Source organism: Carlito syrichta, unplaced genomic scaffold, assembly GCF_000164805.1.
Source record: "Carlito syrichta isolate Samal-C Ts95f unplaced genomic scaffold, Tarsius_syrichta-2.0.1 Scaffold309502, whole genome shotgun sequence".
In the NCBI taxonomy this organism is placed as follows: Eukaryota; Metazoa; Chordata; class Mammalia; order Primates; family Tarsiidae; genus Carlito; species Carlito syrichta.
In genome coordinates, this window is record NW_007253598.1 from 63,583 (window position 1) to 84,195 (window position 20,613).

Genomic DNA, 20,613 nt, shown 5'->3' on the forward strand with positions numbered 1-20,613 from the left:
AAGTCCTGCCCTACTTAGCTTCTAAAGCTTGCATTCCCCAGATGATTACTGCTTACCATAAGATATAAATTGGGTTTCCATGAATAAAAAAAATTCTTAATAAAATACTTAATCTCCTTCAATAAACCTGTATGTCTATCAGCAAAATCTCTCAAAAATATTTGGAGAGAAATCTCTACTCTGGGGTTGAAAAGGAGGAATGAACATTTAAATAATAGATATGCCAGCACATAATTCTAATGTCTTAATATAGACATGATTTACACTTATGAGCATTACTTTATAAATAAACTGAGATCCCAGAGAGATTTGGAAATCAAATAGTTCAAAAATGTGATTATATATATATATATATATACACACACACACACACACACACACACACACACACACACACACACACACATATACATAATTTTATATATATATATATATATACACACACAATTGTATAATTGAGCCTCAAATCTATTAAAAATTAAAGTGTTTATTATATTTATAATCAGGACATGAAAGATAAAACATAAGATAAGTTATTCTTTGTGTATACCTTAGTACTTTCAGACTGCTATAGGATAATATCAAAATCTGAATAGTTTACAAACAATAGAAATTTATTTCTCATAGTTCTGAAGGCTGGGAAGTTTTTCCCAAGGTGCTGGCAGATTCAGTGTCTGATGGAGATTTGCTTTCTGAATCACAGATGCCACAATCTAGTTGGGTTCTCATATGATAAAACACTATCAAGGCAGTTCTCTGAGTCCTCTTTTCTAAAGTCACTAATCCCATGTCATAATCAGTTCTTAACAGTCCCACCACCTATTGCCATCTAATTCATGATTAAATTTCAACATGTAAATTTTCAGGGGACACAAGCATTCAGACTAGAGCAATGAATTAGAAAAAAAGTAGGAATGAGAAAGTTTTCAAAGTAGCTCTGTACAACCAATAACCATGCATTCTTTCTTCACATTCGATTTCTAATCTCCCAGAAAGACATTTTCTCATAATAGATTGCAGTTTTCTTTAGCAGCTGAGATTTTTCTCTGTTTATCTTAGCTTGGACTATTATCCCTAATTAAAAATACAAGAAACATAAGGGCAGCTCTTGCTTTCTATAGAATAAATTAGCACATCAAGAACACATTCCCTGTTTTATCTTTTATGCCCTGATTATGAATATAAATGAGCACAATTTGTCTTTACACTCTATTATAAATCTCATATATAAGAAGAATTAAGATGGCGATATGAGGTGGCTACAGTGTTTTTTTTTTTCTATGAAGTAAACCAAAAGAGTTTCCTCAGCACTCAGAGAGAAACAGGATCAGCAGCATGCCCCAAGACTTATCAGAGAAGTGACTATAACCACATCATGAAAAGAACAGCAAAAGCTATTGACCTGTGCTGGGACTAGCAAGACTCTCACTTGGATCACTACAGACCATGGCAAATTCCAGACATAGTGGGGAAGGTATGTGAAGAGAATTCTACACAGAATCAGGAAGATCTGTTTGGACGACTTGGACATGTAGGGCCCCCTGAGTTTTGTGCAACTCCAGTACCTCATGAAAAACTGCCTTGCCCACAGCCATGTTCTGCTGAAAGCCACTTGGAGAGGTGGCAGAGGAGGGGAAAGCCCTGAGCAGCTCCAGCCACCATATCCTAGAAACTCAATCCTTGCCGGTACCTGCTTTCTAGTCAACCCGGGAGGACAGACTCAAAGCCAAACTCCACAGCAGCAGACACTTTCTAGCTGGAGTGAGTTGTCTTGAGATTTTCTAAGGTCCTTAGGCCAACTGTGCTGACAGTGGGAATGCAAACTCCCTGAGGCTAAGTCAGGGCACCAAGTGGTACTCATTGCCATAGCAACCTCTCACTCCTCAGGTAAACACTTCTGTTCATGCCCTGCCCAAGAACATTACCTCAATGGCCAAGGACTCCCTCTTAATTCCCACTTGGGTAGTCAAGAGTGCTCATGGGTGGAGTACTTGTGCCCCTTTCCTCCCAACTCCCCCTAAAATACACAAAGTCGACAGAAAACTCAGGTAATCCCCAGAGCCCTGCCCTCTGCCTAGGTTGGTTGGCCACCTATTTACAGTTACACACACCAAAAAAGAAAGTCCCCATCATAGCTGGTTCTCTTCCACAAACACCAACTCCTGGCTGTAGGTCAACAACACAGTCCATTATATCTGATGTAATACTTTAGTTTTAGGGAAGGCCTGAACCCAGACCCCAGCAGACCTCACTTTTCAAACCACTCCAGCTGGCAGTTGAGAAATTCACCACACCAAGGCTATATTTAACCAAGGGGACCCTACAGTGCCTATGTTAGTCCCCTGACATTCAAATAATAAGAAATAATCTACCCAAATGATAAGGAACCAGAAAAATAATTCTGACAATATGAAAAAGAAGAGTTCTTTAATATTCCAATAAACCACACTTATCCTTCAGCAATGGACCCTAACAAAAATGAAATCTTTAACATTCCAGACATAAAATTCAAAGGATTGACTATAAATTTTCTCAATGTGCTACATGAGAAAGCTGCAAAAGAACATAATTTAAAAAAAAAAAAAACAACATTCAAGATAGGAATAAAAAAATAAAAAATTACTTTTTCATTTTTGCTGTCAATTAGTAACCCTGTCCCTCTACCTTCAATCAGCAAAAAAAAAGAAAGAAAGAGAGAAAATGCTTAAATAGTATTCAGTTACAATGGGTGCTTTATTAATTGATTTCAGCCTCATTGGTGTGTCTTTAAACTTCTAGTACCTTAAAGTCTTGCCAGATAGTAGTGGAAAACTGCCAGGGAAAGGGGGTGGGATAGGCAGTTGAGGGAAACTGCCAGAGTAGGTGGGTCACACCTCATCAACAAAGATATATGCATAATGAGCATTTTTATACCTAACTCTGACTTGTACCCCACATCTTTAAAATAGAAAAATTAGAATCTAAACCCATCCAGTCCAACTTTGAAGGGCAGCATGGTTGATATCTTTTTGATAGAATGACTTGAGTTCCTCCAGGTATATTCCCAACAGGGGGACTGAGTCACATGGAAGGTCAATTTCTAGTTCTTTCAGAAACTGCCACACTGTCTTCCAAAGAGGTTGCACTAGTTGCATTCCCACCAGCAATGTAGAAGCGTTCCTTTTTCTCCACATCCTTGCCAGCATACCAGTGATCTATCACAGAAACAAAGAACAGACTACTGTAAGTTCTCACTCATAAATGAACCTTGAACAATTATCATAATACCATAAGAAAGGGATTGGCAGTAGTGGGGAACTGCCAGGGAAAGGGGGCAGTGGAATTGGAAGCTGAGGGAAATTTGCAGGGGGGGGGAGGGGCACATGTCATCAACAAGGGTACCTACATAATGAACATTTGAATACTTAACCCTGAATTGTACCCCACATCTTTAAAATTAAAAAAAGAGACAACATTGAAAAAATAAAACACAAAAAGTATAAATAAATAATTTAAAAGTTAAATAAAGTCTTGCCAGAAAACCAATTGCTTGAGTCAAGGCTTTTTTAAAGATTAAAAAATAGCATATAAGTCAAGTTAAATATTTATTATATTGCTGCAAAATAATAACCAGGCACTTTAAAACCTTACAAACCACTTGATAAGGCTGAAGTTTACATAGAAAATATGTCCCAAGATATCTTATAAACACCATTAGTAAGTGATAAGGGGACTTTATATATTATCATCTACTGGACTCATAACTATGCACATAATAGATTAGGATTAAAGGCTTGGTGGCTTTTCAGTCAGATATGCATGTGATAAACACAAGTTTATCTAATTTTTCTTTATGGATAATTACATTTTGAAAATCAAATCTTTATATATAATATAATTGGTGACAACATAAAAATTACTCGGTCTATATTTTCATTTGAAAAACAAACTTTTACTTTTTATTTTATAAAATGTTTTTGTGTTTCATATTCTCTAAGTGATTCTGAATAAACCCTAATTGACATAGAAAGACATATTCCAATTAATTCAGGTAGTAAAAATCTGAATTAGGATAAATAAAAGCCTGTAAAAAATATTGGAGTAGTGCTGAGTGAATGTACCATATATCAGTTAAGATTGTACACAATATGCATGGTAAAACAGTCTACTGGGACTGAAATTAGACATCAATGAAGAAGCACATTATGCATGTAAGTCATTCTGAAATTTAAGCAACTTTTTAATTTATACATCTTGACTACTCATAAATAGATACTTCACTTTTCTGCCTTTGTAGGTGGTAGGTGTTATTTTAAACATATTGATTTGAACTACAGCTGAGCATTTTTTGCAATTATAATACAGTAGTCTTTTAAATATCCATGCTAATAGAGAAGAGCTTGGGCAGATAAGAGAAAACTATACTTCACTCAAAACAGAAATCAAATTTTGTTTCAATCAGAATGCTGAAGAAAGTATCTTAGTGCAGTCTGTTTATCTTGCACCAGGGAATGGAATTCTGTTATTGTCATATTCATAGAGCTAAAAACAATATATTGACTAAATACCTAAAACCTGCAAGCATTTTTTACAGACAGAACATGCACATATTTGATTTCATTGCTTATTCCAAAAGAGAAATATTACATAATTTTCTTTATGTACATATTTTGTGTATATTATGTGCATATATTATATAATTTTCTATTATGTTTTTCTTATTCTGTCATTTTGGCAATATGATAATACTCAGTAATAATAATTAATCTTAAATACCAAAACAGTTTTCATACTTCTTAGGAGCAAATGATTAAATATAATTAATGTAATTTATAAACAATTTGATTTAAAATATGATTCATTTGATTTATATTATATTAATATCTTATATGTAACATAATAGTCTTTACCCAGTTAGTGATACAAAATAGATAATAGATTGATAGACAGGGACACAACACAATTTCCATTTACACTAAGTTAAAAAAGTAATAGGCATAAGAATATATACTGACACACTTGGGCTTATGAATCTCTGAATCTCAAGGATCCACAATATGTCATTTTATTAAAGAAAAAAGAACTTGCAAAGCAGAGGTTAATAAACAAGAAACTGAAGACATAATGAATCAATATAATATATCTTTCGTATGGAATAGTTTTGAGCCCAAATATGACAAGAATAATAAGAACAGAGCTTAGGCAAGATGACATAATAGGAGGTCCCCATTCATGTTCCCCCAGCAATAGTAGTCTGGAAACCATTCCCCCACAGAATGACTTTTTGAGACCTTTGGGATAGGTCGGAGACTAGAAAATTTTCAGAACGAGAAAAATAAAATTAAAAGAGAAAAATAGATTATTATTTTTAAAAAATTGCTGAGCTCTTCCCAAATATCTGAGGAAATATGGACTACCAGATTAATGAATCTCAAAAACACAAGCAAGATAAATCTAATGATTACCACCAGACACATCATAATCAAATACTTCAAAAGTTAAAGACTGGGATAATTTTGGAAAGAAATAAGAAAACAGCAACTTATATAAAAGAGAAACCATATAAGTTTAACAGTATATTTTGCAGCAGAAAATTTGCAGACAAGAAGAATCTAAATTCTATATTCAAAGTGCTAGAAACAAACACACTGCCAATCTAAAATACTACACTTGATTGACAAAGCTTCCCTTCAAAAACAAAGGAAACTAAAGACATTTCCAGACAAATAAAACCTAAGGCTGTTCATTATCAGTAGACTTGCCTTACAAAAAATACTAAAGTGAGTTAAGATAAAATTATATTAAGTAACAATATGAAAACATATGAAAGTATACAACTTATATATAAAGGTAAATACATAGTCAAATTCAGAATTCCCTAGTACTGCAATAGTGGTGCATGAGTCGCTTTTGCTCTATTCTAGCGGTTAAAATAAACAAGCATTGCAAATAATTATAGCTATTATAATGCATGCACTGTATGCAATACTTTATAAAATTTTAATTTTAATGAATGCACAATATAAAATATTATATTGTGAATACACAATATAAAATTTTGTCATCAATAACAGAATTTTGAGGAGAATGATAAAATTGTAGCATTTTGTATGTAAAGAAAGTTAAGTTGTTATCATCCTAAAATAGTTACAGCTATGAGATGTTTTAGTATGAACAAATTTAAAAAAAACCTCTAGGAGATAAGCAAAGATAATGAGATAAGAATCAAAACATTACTATAAAAATTAGCAAATTACAAAGGAAAATAACAAAAGAGGAACAAAGGAAAAAAGTAACTACAAAATAATCAGAAAACAACAACAAGACAATATTAAGCTTTTACCTATCAATAATAACTTTAAATGTAAATAAATTAAATTCTCCAATTCAAGCACACAGGATATCTGAATGAATAATTTTTTAAAAGTCCAGCAATATAGTACATACAAGTATCTTATTTTTGCTTTAAAGGTACACATAGGATGAGAAGGAAGGAATGATTAAAGATTTTTTATACGTAATTTTACTCTTTTTACTAAAAGAGAGCAGGAGTAGCAACATTTAGAAGACATAGACTGTCTTAGAAAATTTGTGCCATTATAACAAAAGATTATTAACTAGTTACTTATAAATAACATGCATATATTTCTCAGTTATAGAACTGGAAATTTAAAGATCAAGATACTGTTAAATATGGTGTTTTTTTAATTTTAAATATGTGGAGTACAATTTAGGATTAAGTACACAAATGTTCATTGTGTAGGCATCCATGTTGTGCAGTATTCCCCTCCTCCTGTCAGTTATCCACTACTGTCAATCCCATCCCTGCCCACCCCTGGCAGTTTCCCACTATTGCTAATCTCTTTCTTAAAGTATTTCCATAATTGTTCAAGGTCCACTTATGAGTGAGAACTTGTGATACTTGGTTCTTTGTTTCTGTGACAGATCACTCAGTATTATAGATTCTAAGTCCATCTAACTTGCTGCAAAGTTCATAATTTTTTTCTTTCTTTATGACTGTGTAATATTCCACATTATTTGGAAATGTACCAAATGTATATTTGTACATGTACCACATTATTTTACCCAGGCCTTTTTCAATGGGTATCATGGTTGGCTCCATGATTTTGTTATTGCTAATAATGCAGTGATAAACATGTGTATACCAGTATACAGGTACCTTTTTCATACAGTGATTTGAGTTCCTCTGGTTATAGTCCCAGCAGGGGAATTGCGGGGTCATATTGAAGATTGATTTTAAGATCTTTTAGGAATCTCCACTCTCTCTTCCACATTAGTTTACACTCCTGCCAACAGTGTAGAAGTGTTCCCTTTTCCCTGTATTCTCTCCAGCATCAGTTGTATTTTGTTATTGATGATGATCATCCTGAGTGGAATTAGGTGGTATCTCAGTGTGGATTTAATTTGTATTTCTTTGATGACTAGTGAGGATGAACATTTTTTCATGCTTCTATTGGCTGCTCGCATGTCTTTTTTTGAGAAGTGTTTATTCATATCTTTTGCCCACTTTGTAATGGGACTGTTTGTTTTTTTTCTTTTCAGCATGTTTGAGTTCCTTGTAGATCCAAGACAGTTGGCAAATATGTTTTCCTAGTCTATGGGCTGTCTACCTGCTCTCTTGATTGTTTCTTTGGCTTTACAGAAGGTCAGTTTGATAAGGTCCCACTTGTCTTCTTATCTCTTAAGGCATGGGTATGGGATTTTTTTTTCATGAGTTGGCGTCTCACTCTGTCACCCAGGCTGGAGTGCAGTGGCACACTCACAGCCACCCCACCATCAACGTGCTGAACTCTGGAGATCCCGCTGTCTCAGCCTTCCAAGTATCCAGAACTTCAGGAGTACACTACCATGTCCAGCTCATTTTTACATTTTATTTTATTGTAGAGCCGAGGTCTCACCAACTTGCCTGAGCTGGTCTTGAACCTGTGGGCTCAGGCAACCCACTCGCCTTGGCTTTCCAAAGTGCTGGGATTACAGACTGATCTATCAAGCCCATCTGGCATGGGATTTGGATCAGGAATTGGTTGCCAGTTCCAATTTCCATAAGGGTGTCTCCTGCATTTTCTAAGGTTCTTATAATTTTAGATTTTACATTTAGGGCTTTGATCCATTTAGAGTCGATTTTTGTGAATGGAAATAGGTAGGGACCTTTTTTTAATCTTCTGCATGTTGTCAGTCAGTTTTCTCAGCACCATTTACTGAATAGGTTCTCCTCTCCCCATTGGTTGATTTTGGGGGCTTTGTTGAAGATGAGTTTGTTGAGAAATTTATTTTTTGCTTCTGAAATCTCTATCCTGTTCCATTGTTGTATATGCCAGTTATTGAACCAATACCAGGGTATTGTGATTATTGTAGCTTTATAATAAAGCTTAAAACTGGGAGCATGATACCTCCTGCTTTATTATTATTATTATTTGCTGATAATTGTTTTGGCTACTCATGGTCATTTATGTTTCCATATGAATTCCTATATCGTCATTTCCAGGTCTGAGAATGCTGCTGGTAATTTAATGGGCATTGTGTTAAATCTGTAGATTGCCTTGGGTAGGATGAACATCTTAACAATGTTGATTCTTCCAGTCCATGAGCATGGAATATTTTTCCATTTGTTTGTGTCATCTTTGTTTGTTTTGAGCAGTGTTTTGTTGTTTTCGTTGTAAAGGTATTTGACTTCTCTGGTTAGGAGGATGCCAGGTATTTCATTATTTTTGTGGTTATTGTGAATGGGATTGTGCTTTTTATTTGGGTTTCTGTTTGTTTATTATTGGTGTATAGAAATTCTATTGTTTTTTACATATTTATTTCATACCCTGACACTGTGCCAAAGTCCTTTATTAGGGCAAGGAAGTTTTTGGCAGATTCTCTTGAGATTTCAGGGTATAGGATCATGTTGTCTGCAAAGAGGGATAGCTTAACTTCCTCTTTTCTTATTTGGATACCTCTGATTTCCTTCTCTCGTCTGATTGCTACAGCTAGGACTTCCTGTACTATGTTGAACAGGTCGGGTGAGAGTGGTCAACCTTGTCTTGATCCAGTTTTCAAGGAAAATGGTTCCAATGTCTATCTGTTTGGAAGCATGTTGACTGTGTGTTTCTCATAGATGGTTATTACTATTTTGAGGTATGTTCCATCTATGCCTAGATGCTCAAGGGTTTTTATCAAGAAGCAGTGCTGGATTTTATCAAAAGCTTCTTCCATATCTAATTATATTATCATGTGGTTTTTGTCTTTACATCTGTGGATGTATTTAATCACGCTTATTGTCTTGCAGATGGTGAACTAGCCCTGGATCCTGGAAATAAAGCCTACTTGGTCATGGTAGATGATTTTTGAGATTTGTTGTTGGATCTGGTTTGATAGAATCTTGTTAAGAATTTTAGCATCTATGTTCATCTAGAATATTGGCCTGCAGTTCTCTTTCTTGGATCTTTACCTGGTTTGGGTATCAATGTGATGCTAGCTTCATAAAATGCTTTGGGAAGAGTTCCATCGTTCTTGATTACCTGGAATACTTTCAACAAGATTACTATCAGCCACTCCTTAGTATGTTGTGTTGAATTCTGCTGGAAAGCCATCTGGTTCAGGGCTTTTTTGGTTTTTGTAGGTATTTTTCTTATGACATAGTTGAATTCCTGGATTGCTATTGGTCTATTTAGGGTCTTGATTTCTTCTTGTTTCAAACCGGGAATGTTATGTAATGTAAGAACGTACTCCATTTCATTTAGGTTTTTGAGCTTGTTTCTATATAGGTGTACATAGTAATCTCTGATAATCCTTTTTATTTCTTTGGGGTCAGTTGTGATTTGATCTTTTGCATTTCTGATTGTGTTTATTTGGGCTTTTTCTCTCTTTTTCTTGGTCAGTCTAGCTAGGGGTACATCAATCTTGTTTATTCTTTCAAAAAACAAGTTTTTTGCTTCATTGATTTTTTTTGTTTTATATTTTTTTTTTCTAAGTCCCAAATGTGGGTTTTTATTTTGGTGATCTAGTTTATTCTGCTATAGTTAGGGTTTTGGTGGTCTTGCTTTTCCAGCTTCCTTAGGTTTTTTTGTTAGGTTGTTAACATGTGATCTTTCCATTTTCTTCATGTGTGTAATATGTTGTATATTAAAGACTCACTTTTTGGTTCATAAATAGTACTTTCTAGCTTTGTCTTTACATAGTAATAAAAAGGGCAACACTGTTTGCCTTTTTAAAATAAGGACAGTAATCCCATTCATGGTGAAAACATCTTGATTAATTTCCAACAGCCTCATGTCATTATACATCACACTTTTTATTAGAAATTAATCTATGAATTTGTAGGATACAAATATCCAGACCATATCATTGACTATCAGTCAAAATCTGTCACAAGTGACAAAGAAGATCACTATATAAAGGGGACAATTTATGAAGAAGACATGACAATTGTAAATTATGTATAATTTTTTCCCAGGGATAGAAACAGTTGAACACACACAAATCTGTAAATAAAATGCCTAACACAATAAAATAATGAAGGACAGAAACTGTAATTTTCATAATGAATATAGAAAAAATATTTAATGTCTCATTTCTTTTCCTAATAAAAACTATCAAAAAAATAGATATAGGTGAAATATACCTCAACATTTTAATGATTATATATGAGAAGCCCACAGCTAAAATGATACTTTAAGATTAGGAACAAGAAAAGAATACTCATTCATATAATTTCTTTTCAGCATAGTACTGGAAGTCAGTTCAAATACTGGAACCAGAACAGTTATGTATAAAAAATAAAGTCACACAAATTGGAAAGGAAGATACAAAATTGTCTCTGTAGATTACATCATCTTACATCTAGAAAAATTCCAAAACCTTCACAGATTAAAAAAAAAGATAAGCCAACTCAGTAAAGTTGCAGGACACATAATCAATGCAAAAATATTACTGGCATTTATGTGCACTAATACTGAGCTGTCAGGAAAATAACTCTTTAAAATAATCTCATTAACAATAGCATTAAAATAGCAAATCATCTAGGAAAAAAAAATAAACCAAGGAGGTAAAAAATCTGAACAATGAGAACTTTAAGACATTGGTCAATAAATAAATAAATGAATGAAGGGATAAATAAATAAATGGGAAAATGTCCCATATTCACAGATTAAAAGAATTAATATTGTTAAAATGTCTATACTTCCAAAAGTAGTCTGTAGAGCTAATGAAATCCCTACAAGTATTCCAGTGACATTTTTCACAAAAATAAAAAAAAATCATAAAACTTGCATAAAGTCACAAAAAAACCCTGAATAACCAAAGAAAAATAAGACTAGAGACACCACACTGCATACCTCAACTATACTACAAATCTACTGTAATCAAAACTGCATGATACTTTAGTAAAAGTAGACACATAGACCAAAGAAACAATGGAGAACTTAGAAATAATTTCTTGGGGTGAAGCAGGGAAGGTGATGGTCAAACCAGTTGGCCTATGTGGGTCCCAATGTGAGTGAGTTAGTTTATGGAAAATTTTGTGGATGTGCTGGTAGGTGAGTGGGCATGTAGGTGGTTGTCTGAGTGAGGGATAGAGACCTAGCAGCCAGGGCTCTCCTAGTGCAGTTGCTGGTGCTGTAGCTGCTTGGCTTGAGCACTAGTGAGTCCCAGGACACAGAAGCTGAGCACTACTTTTTTTTTTTTTTTTTTGATAAACCAACAAAACCCTTCCTGGGGAAAAAAATGCTGAGAGATACTGACTAAGTGGGGATTCACGAGCAAGTGGCCGGGGCTCTGGTGCAACAGCTGGTGCTGCAGCTTCTCTGCTCAGTCCCTGACTCTTTCCAGGTCACAGAAGCTGAGTGTCATTATTTTTTTAATGAACAAAAGTTTTTCTGTGTAGATGCAACCCAGAGAGCCTACTCTCAGACTCTACCTCACTACTGCAGCATGAGAGACTAATGGCTCTAGGTTTTGCCTCACCACTTCAGTACCTGGCCCAGCACTGGCAGCAAGGGCTGTGGAGTGAGTTCAGAGGCAATATTCTATGGAAGAGAACAAGAGAGGAACCCACCACCATCTTGAAGGCAGGGCAGGAAAGTGCTTTGACTTGCTTACCACAGAGCAACAGACCCAATCTCTATGACTGGCAGATCAACTACTCAGGGATTGATCATGACCCAGAGGGAATATCCTGAAAGGACATACTTTGGAGGGACCTGATGAGTGTTGAGTCCCCAGTGCCCCGCCGTCTACCTGATCCAGCTGCAAGATAAAGGGTGTGACCAGAAAAGGGTGAGGACGGACTCCAAAGAGATCTGGGGTGAGTCCAGGGCTGATCCAAATCCTTCTTCCCCAGCAATTCTCTGGACATCAGACCCACACAGCTGGGCCATGACTGAGAGGGACAAATCCAGGCAGAGCCTGGACATCAGTCACAATAGGAGAACTCCATTCCAGGATAGACCTGGCTGGGGCATCCCCTGCTAGTACACATCTGGGAAAGAGACAATCCCTCACCTCCCCACCAGAGGAGATCACCCTGCCATACCAGAGTGGGAGGGGAGGACTGAAGCACCACCCACCTCCACTACTCCTCCTCCTTCCCCTCTCCAGACAATAGGGAGAGAGAGAAAGAAGTGGAAGCACTGCAGAAGAGACCAGCTTAGAGGAACAATTATAAGCCTGCCACAAAGAGAGCAGGGTTTTTTTGTTTTTTTTTTTATTAAGTTTTTAGAAATGTTTTGCCTGTTTGTTTGTTAGTTTATTTATTTTAAAAATATTTTTCCTTGGTGCATGAATGTTTAATTGAGGGCTTGATCTGCATCATCCCATTTTTTTTCCTTTTCTTTTTCTGTTTCTTGCTTCTTTGTTGGCTGTTTTCTGTTTATGGGTGTATGTGAATACTTGTGTTCATCTTTCAGTTTTGTTGTTGGTTTATTTTTGATCTTTTGTTCATTTTTTATCTTTATTTTTTATACTTTAAGGGGTGTGTCAATATGTGCATGAGGATTCAACCAGAATTACTGTTTTTTTTTCCCAGTCTTTCTGTTTATCTTCTCCATTCACTTTGTGCTAGGCATCTGTGTGTGTGTCCAGTTTTCTTGTTTCTATGTCATTACTGTTTGTTTTTCTTTACTTTGTTGTTATTTCACTTTGTTTTGGGAAGTGTGTGTATGTCTCTCTCTGTGTGTGTGTGTGTTCAATTGATTTCTGTATTGAATCATCATATAGAGTGGTGGTGGGAAGTGGGTTTCAGGGAACACATACCACAATCAATGAACATTGGAATTTGCAAGTAACTTCTGAATACTAGCACCCCATACCCTAATTTATTTGACTTTCAAAAACTACAAGAGACAGCAAAGCTTCCGAACCACCGTCCTATTTCAAAATAGAACAAATCCAGAGTCCAAATCAGGGAAGAATAGAGCACTGAGCAAATATCAGAAGGTAAAGTCTCTCCTACTGACAGTAGAAACCAAAACTAAAGAGAAAAACAAGAGATCTGTCACAAATGAGGAAAATCAAAAGGAAGACAACAGGCAATTTCAAGTGTAACAAAGATAAAACTCCTGAAAAATTGGACCTTGGTGCCTAAATAATGGAAGTCACCAATGATGCTGAACAACTACTGGGTCAACACTGAAATTAAAGCAGAAATTAAAAGATTCCTGGAAAAAATGAAGATAACGATGCATTTTATCAAAATCTCTGGGATGCAATGAAAACAGTTCAAAGAGGGGAATATTTATATCTCTACGAGCACACATCAAGAAAATAGAAAGATCACAAGATGACAACCTAACAAATCACCAAAGGAGCTGGAAAAAAAAGATCACCAAAACCCCAAATTTAGCACAAGAATACAAATCACCAAAATAAGAGTGCAAATATGAGACATAGAAGACAAAAATATCACAGAAAACATCAACAAAACAAAAAGCTGGTTCTTTGAAAGAATTAACAGGATTGAAGGATCTCTAACCAGAATGAACAAGAAAAGAGATAAAAATTCAAACAAACAAACAAAATCCACACAACAAGAAATACAAAAGATCAAATCACAACTGACTCCAAAGAAATACAAAAAATTATCAGAGATTACTATGTACACCTAAATGGAAACACACATGATAACTTAAATGAAATGAATGACTTTCTGACATCATACAACCTTCACAGGTTGAAACAAGAAGACATTGATACACTAAGTAGACCAATAAAAACTCAATAAATTGACTCTGTCATACAAAAACTACCTACAAAATAAATCCCTAGACTGGATGTCTTTCCAGCAGAATTCTACAAAATGTTCAAGGAAAAGCTGTTACCAATTCCATTGAAAGTATTTCAGGCAATTGAGAAAGATTAAATTCTCCCCAGATTATTTATTGAAACTAATGTCACATTGATATCAAAAGTTAGTAAAGATCCAACAAAAAAACAAGAACTATAGTTCAATATCCCTTATGAACTTAGATGCAAATATCCTCAACAAGATTCTAGCAAATTGGATCCAAAACCACATCTCAAAAATCATTCACCATGACCAAGTAGGCTTCAACCCCAGAATGCAAGGCTGGTTCAACATTCACAAGACCGTAAATGCAATTAAATACATCAACAGATGTAAAATCAAGAACCACAATTGTCATTAGATGCAGAAAAAGCTTTTGATAAAATCCAGCATCCCTTCTTGATAAAAACCCTCAAAAACTTAGGTATAGAAGGAACAGACCTCAAAATAAATAAGTGCCATTTACAATAAACCCAAAGCTAGCATATTGCTATGTAGACAGAAACTGGAAACATTTCCCCTGGAAACTGGAACAAGACAAGCCTGCCTATTCTCACCCCTCTTGTTCAACATTGTGTTTGAAGTCTTAGCTATGGCAGTTAGACAAGAGAAGGAAATCAGGGTTATTCAAATAGGAAAGGAGGAAGTCAAGTTATCCTTCTTTGCTGATGATATGGTTCCATACCCTGAAAATCCAAGAGAATCTGTCAAAAACCTGCTTGAACTAATAAAGGATTTTGGCAAAGTAAAAGGACACAAAATAAATGTGAAAAAGACTGTTGCATTCCTATACACCAGCAATAAGCAGGCAGAGACCCAAACTCAAAGCACAATGCCATTTGCAGTAGCCACATTAAAAAAAAATGAAATAACTTGGCATCTTCCTAATCAGAGAAGTGAAAGATGTTGACATTGAGAACTACAAAAAACTGTTCAAAGAAGTCACAAACAAATTGAAAAATACTCCATGTTCATGGATAGGAAGAATCAACATTGTTAAAATGTTCATCCTACCAAAGAAAATCTACAGATTCAACGCAATACTCATTAAGTTACCAACATCATTCTTGTCAGACTTGGAAATGACAACACAGAAATTCACAGGGAATCATAAAAGACCACGAATAGCCAAAACAATCATTAGCAAAAGAAACAAAGCAGAAGGTATCACACTTCCAGACTTCAAATTTTACTATAAGGATACAGTAATCAAAACAGCCTGCTACTGGTACAAAAAGAACAGGCATATAGACCAATGGGGCAGGATAGATATTCCAGAAGTAAAGCCTCAATTTCTCAACCAAATCATCTTTGACAAAGACACCAACAACCACTGGGGTGAGGAGAACCTATTCAGTAAATGGTACTGGGAAAATTGACTGATCACATGCAGAAGATTTAAACAGGACTCCTATCTATCACCATAGGCAAAAATTAACTCTAAAAGGATCAAATACCTAAATGCAAAACCTCAAACTATAACAATCTTAGAAAACACTGGAGACACCCTTATGAAAATTGGAACTGGCAACCAGTTCCTGATCAGAACCCTAAGTGCCCATACCATAAGAAATAAGATAGACAAGTGGGACCTCATCAAACTAACGAGCTTCTGCAAAGCAAAAGAAACCATCAAGAGAGAAGGGTGACAGACCACAAATGGGAAAAAAATATTTGCCAACCATCTATCTGGCAAAGGGCTAACATTTAGGATCTACAAGGAACTTAAATGTGCTGAAAGGAAAAAAACAAACAGCCCCATTACAAAGTGGACAAAAGACATGCATAGACACTTCTCAAAAGAAGATATAAGGACAACCAACAGATACCTGAAAAAGTGCTCAGTCTCATTAATCATCAGAGAAATGCAAGTCAAAACCACATTGAGATACCACCTAACCCCAGTAAGTATGGCCATCATTAATAAAATAAACAACAGATGCTGGCAAGGATGTGGAGACAAAGGAACGCATCTATACTGCTTGTGGGAATGCAAACTAGTGCAACCTCTTTGGAACACAGTGTGGCGATTCAGAAAGAACTAGAAATTGACCTTCCCTATGACCTAGCAAGTCCCCTTTGGGAATATACCCAGAGGAACTCAAATCATTGTACAAAAAAGATATATGCACTTATATGTTTGTTGCAGTTCTATTCACAATAGCAAAACATGGAACTAACTATGCTGCCCATCGAAGTTGGACTGGGGAAAAAAATGTGTTATATATACACAACAGAATATTATGCAGCCATAAAGAAGGACAAACAGATGGATTTCGCAGCATCTTGGATGGATTTAGAGTCAATCATACTCAGTGATCTATCACAAAAACAAAGAACAGAGTACCATATGTTCTCACTCATAAACAGACCTTGAACAATTATAATATTGTAAGAAAGGGATTGAAGGGGGGGTGGTGGGAGTTTCAATTGAGGGAAACTGCAAGGGGTGGGAAAGGAACACCTCATCAACAAGGGTACCTGCATAATCAACATTTGTATACCTAACCCTGAATTGTACCCCACATCTTTATAATAATAAAAAAAGAAGAAAAACAAGAAATAATTTCACATATATACAGTCACCTTATCTTTCATAAAGGTGTCAATTTTTTAAAAAATGTAATCTCTTTACTAACTTGTGTAAAAAATTGGATATTCACTTGAAAAAGAATGAAATTGAATGCTAACATATCATTAAAAAATTTAATCAAAATAAATTTAAATAATTAAATTTAATAAATTTTGAATTCTGTAATACCTAAAGCTGTAAAATCCTAGAAGAAAATATGGGGGGATAGATCCTTGACTCTGGTCTTGGCAATGTTTTCCTGGAGATGAGAAAGAAATTTCAGATAAGGTAAGTAAAAATCAATGTGTGACTACATCAAACAAACAAACAAACAAAAAAACCTTTTGCATAATAGACAATCACAAAATGAAAACACAGTCTGTAGTGTGGGAGTAAACATTTGCAAACCGTATGCTACATAAAAGATCATATACAAACTATATAGGGAACAACTGTAGCTCTACACCAAAGATTAAATGACCTGATTTAAACATAAAGGGTCTAAGTAAATGTTTTTTTTTAAGACACACAGAAGGCCAACAGGCATATGCAAAAGTGTTCGCATCATTAAACACACACACACAAAATGCAAATCCAAACCACAATAAGATATTACCTCAGACTTGTTAGAATGGCTATTACAAAAAAAAAAAAAGTGATAGCAAGTATTGGCAAAGATGTGGAATTTTTGTACACTGTAGGTAGGAATGTAAATTGATACAGCTATTATAGAAAGCAGTATGGAAGTTTCTAAATTAAAAAGAAAAATGTAACTGTTATGGGATCCAGAAACTCCACAACTGGGTATGTATCCAATAAAATAAAGAAAGTATGATGAGGAAATATCTTAATTTTCATGTTCATTTTGCCATTTCTCATATTAGTCATGAACTGGAACAGTCATGTGTAATTAGATGTATGTATGGATAAGGAAAATATGATATACACATTCAATGAAATACTATTCAGCCCCCAAAAAGAAATAAATTTTTGTCATTTGTGACAATAGGATAAAGCTCATGGACATTAAACTAAGATAAATAAGTCAGATACAGAAAGAGAAATATTTTTTAATCTCATATATAACATTTTTTAAAAAAGCCTAACATACAAGTAGACAGCAGAATGATGTAGGCCTGTGGCTAAGGAGAAGGGAAATGAAATGTTGGTCAAAGGGTACAAAATATAGTTATAAGATGAGTAAGTTCTGGAGCGTAATATAGAGCATATTGACTATCGTTAACAATACTGTATTCTATACTTGAAAATTGCTGAGAGAATACATCTTAAGTGTTTTCATAACTAAAAAAATGTAACTGTGTGAGGTGATTAATGTGTTAATTAGCTTTATTGTGGTCATGATTTTACAATGTATGTATTTATAAAATGTTGCACACTTTAGACATATATGTTTTTATGTGTCAATTATGGTTCAATAAAGTTGGAAGAATTTAGAACAAAGCTTAAAGAGGTGGGTTAACTCAGGGATAAATCTATCTGTTATCTATTATCTATCTATCTGCCCAGCTATGTCTATCTACTATCTATTGTCTATCTAATCTATGTCATACAAATAATCCATAGGAAAATTGGGAAACATTTATGGCAGAGCTACATTTCCTTTTTTTTTTTCACAGAAAAGAGGAAAAAGGCTATGGCATATGGGCTTTTTGAGCTTCAGGAACTCAGTATCTTTTCTCAAAGATACAGGCAGCAATTTGAAAAGCAGAGTTAGTTTTCAAAAGTCCTTATCAGTCATTGACATTACAAAGGGGACTAAAATGGAAGAAAGACAAAAAATTTTAAAAATACTATTTGTGGTTATACATAACATTTACCAAAAGACTTCCAGAAATAATTCAGGAGATAGGTCATTTGAACGGGTTTTGCATTTCTATGTTATGTTGGTCGAAGAAAAGGGTCAGTTAAATTGGATATATTATTGTTACTTTTTATGAATAAACATAGCTCTCTTAGGCACTCCCCATACACACTTTTGTGCATGTCTGTAAAATATACACTTCAATGTGTTATTCACTTGGTATAATTATTAAAACATGTGGAACACTAAAAAGTATTTTAAAACAGATTTTTTTTGCTACCTAACTCAAGTATATTTATTTATAGAGAATACATTCATTTGCTGGGGTTGCTCTAACAAAGTATCACATGTTGGGTTACTTAAACAACAGAATTTTTTCTCACAGTTCTGAAGCCTTAAAGTGTGAGACCAGAGTGTTAACATGTTAGTTACTTCTGAGAGCTATGAGAACATGATCTAGATTAAGCTTCTTGCCCTGACTTAATGATGGTCATTTTTTCCCCTGTACCTTTACATAGTCTTATTTATGTATGTGCATACAGTTATTTCTCACTTATTCGTGGTTTTACTTAACACAGATTCAGTTACCCACAGTCAACCACAGTCTGAAAATATTAAATACAAAAATCTAGAGACAATTTATAAACTTTAAATTGTGCTCCATTTTCAGCTGTGTCATAAACCCTCACACCATCCTGTGCTATCTTCCATGGGATGTGAATCATCTCTTTGTCCAGTATATTCGTACCATATACCTACCTTCTTATTAATCATTTATATTGTCTGATTCTGATATCTAATCACTGACATCTACATGACTCCAGGATTCAGGATTACATAAAGTGATAATCTTCCTTCTGACATATCTCAGAAGATTAGCATTAGAAAGTTAGCGTTATACCAGAAGTCTAACATTAGATCATAATGTGTATGCTATTCACCTCACTTTGTCTAATAATGCAGGCATTTTGTCACCTAACATTGTCACAAGAAAAGGGATGTGTATAGTATAGTAGAGCTATTTTGAGTCTACCCTGAATGTGTCTGATCTAAATAGATATTTTGAGAAAGATAGAGATAACATTTGCATAATTTGTATTATAGTATATTGATATAATTATTATATTTTATTATTACTTATATTATTAAAAGCAAGTGGATACTATGTATTTGTTATTAGGCCTAATTTATAAACTACCCTATATTATAGACATGTATGTATATGAAAAAATATAGTGTATACAGAATTCAGTTATATCCATGATTTCTGTCGTTGACTGTGGGTCTTGGTATATATCCCTTGTGAATAAGGGGAAATTACTATATATAAAATTTTCTCTCCTTATAAGGGTACAAAACATATTGGCTTGGGTATATCCTAATGAACTAATTTTACCTTAATGACCTCTAAAAAATACGGCAACATTATGAGATGATGAAGGTTGCAACTTGAATATATTAATTTGGAAGGGGACACAATTTGGCCCACAACAATAAATTATTAATTTTATCTTCGAAATGGGAATGTTGATCTCATTTTATTAAAGGGATTCTGCTTTTCTTTCCCCAATGTTGACTTTTATTTAGGAATGTGTTGTCTGCATTTACTTAGTATGGTTGGAATGGGAGAAAGTTAAGGAAAATCACTTGGCAGAATGTTCTTTATACCACTTGCTTTTAATAAAATATGTATTTTTTGCTTGCTGAATCTAAATCTATGTCTGTGACCTGTGAAAGGTCACTTAAGAACATCGCCCAGCCGGGCTCCGTGTCTCAGCCTGTAATCCCGCACCTTTGGGAGGCTGAGGTGAGTGGATTGCCTGAGCCCGTGGGTTCGAGACCCATCTGGGCAGCGAGACCTCATCTCTACAATGAATCAAAAAATCAGCCGGGCGTGGTAGCGCACGCCTGTAATTCCGGCTACTTGGAAGGCTGAGGCGGAAGCATCGCCGGAGG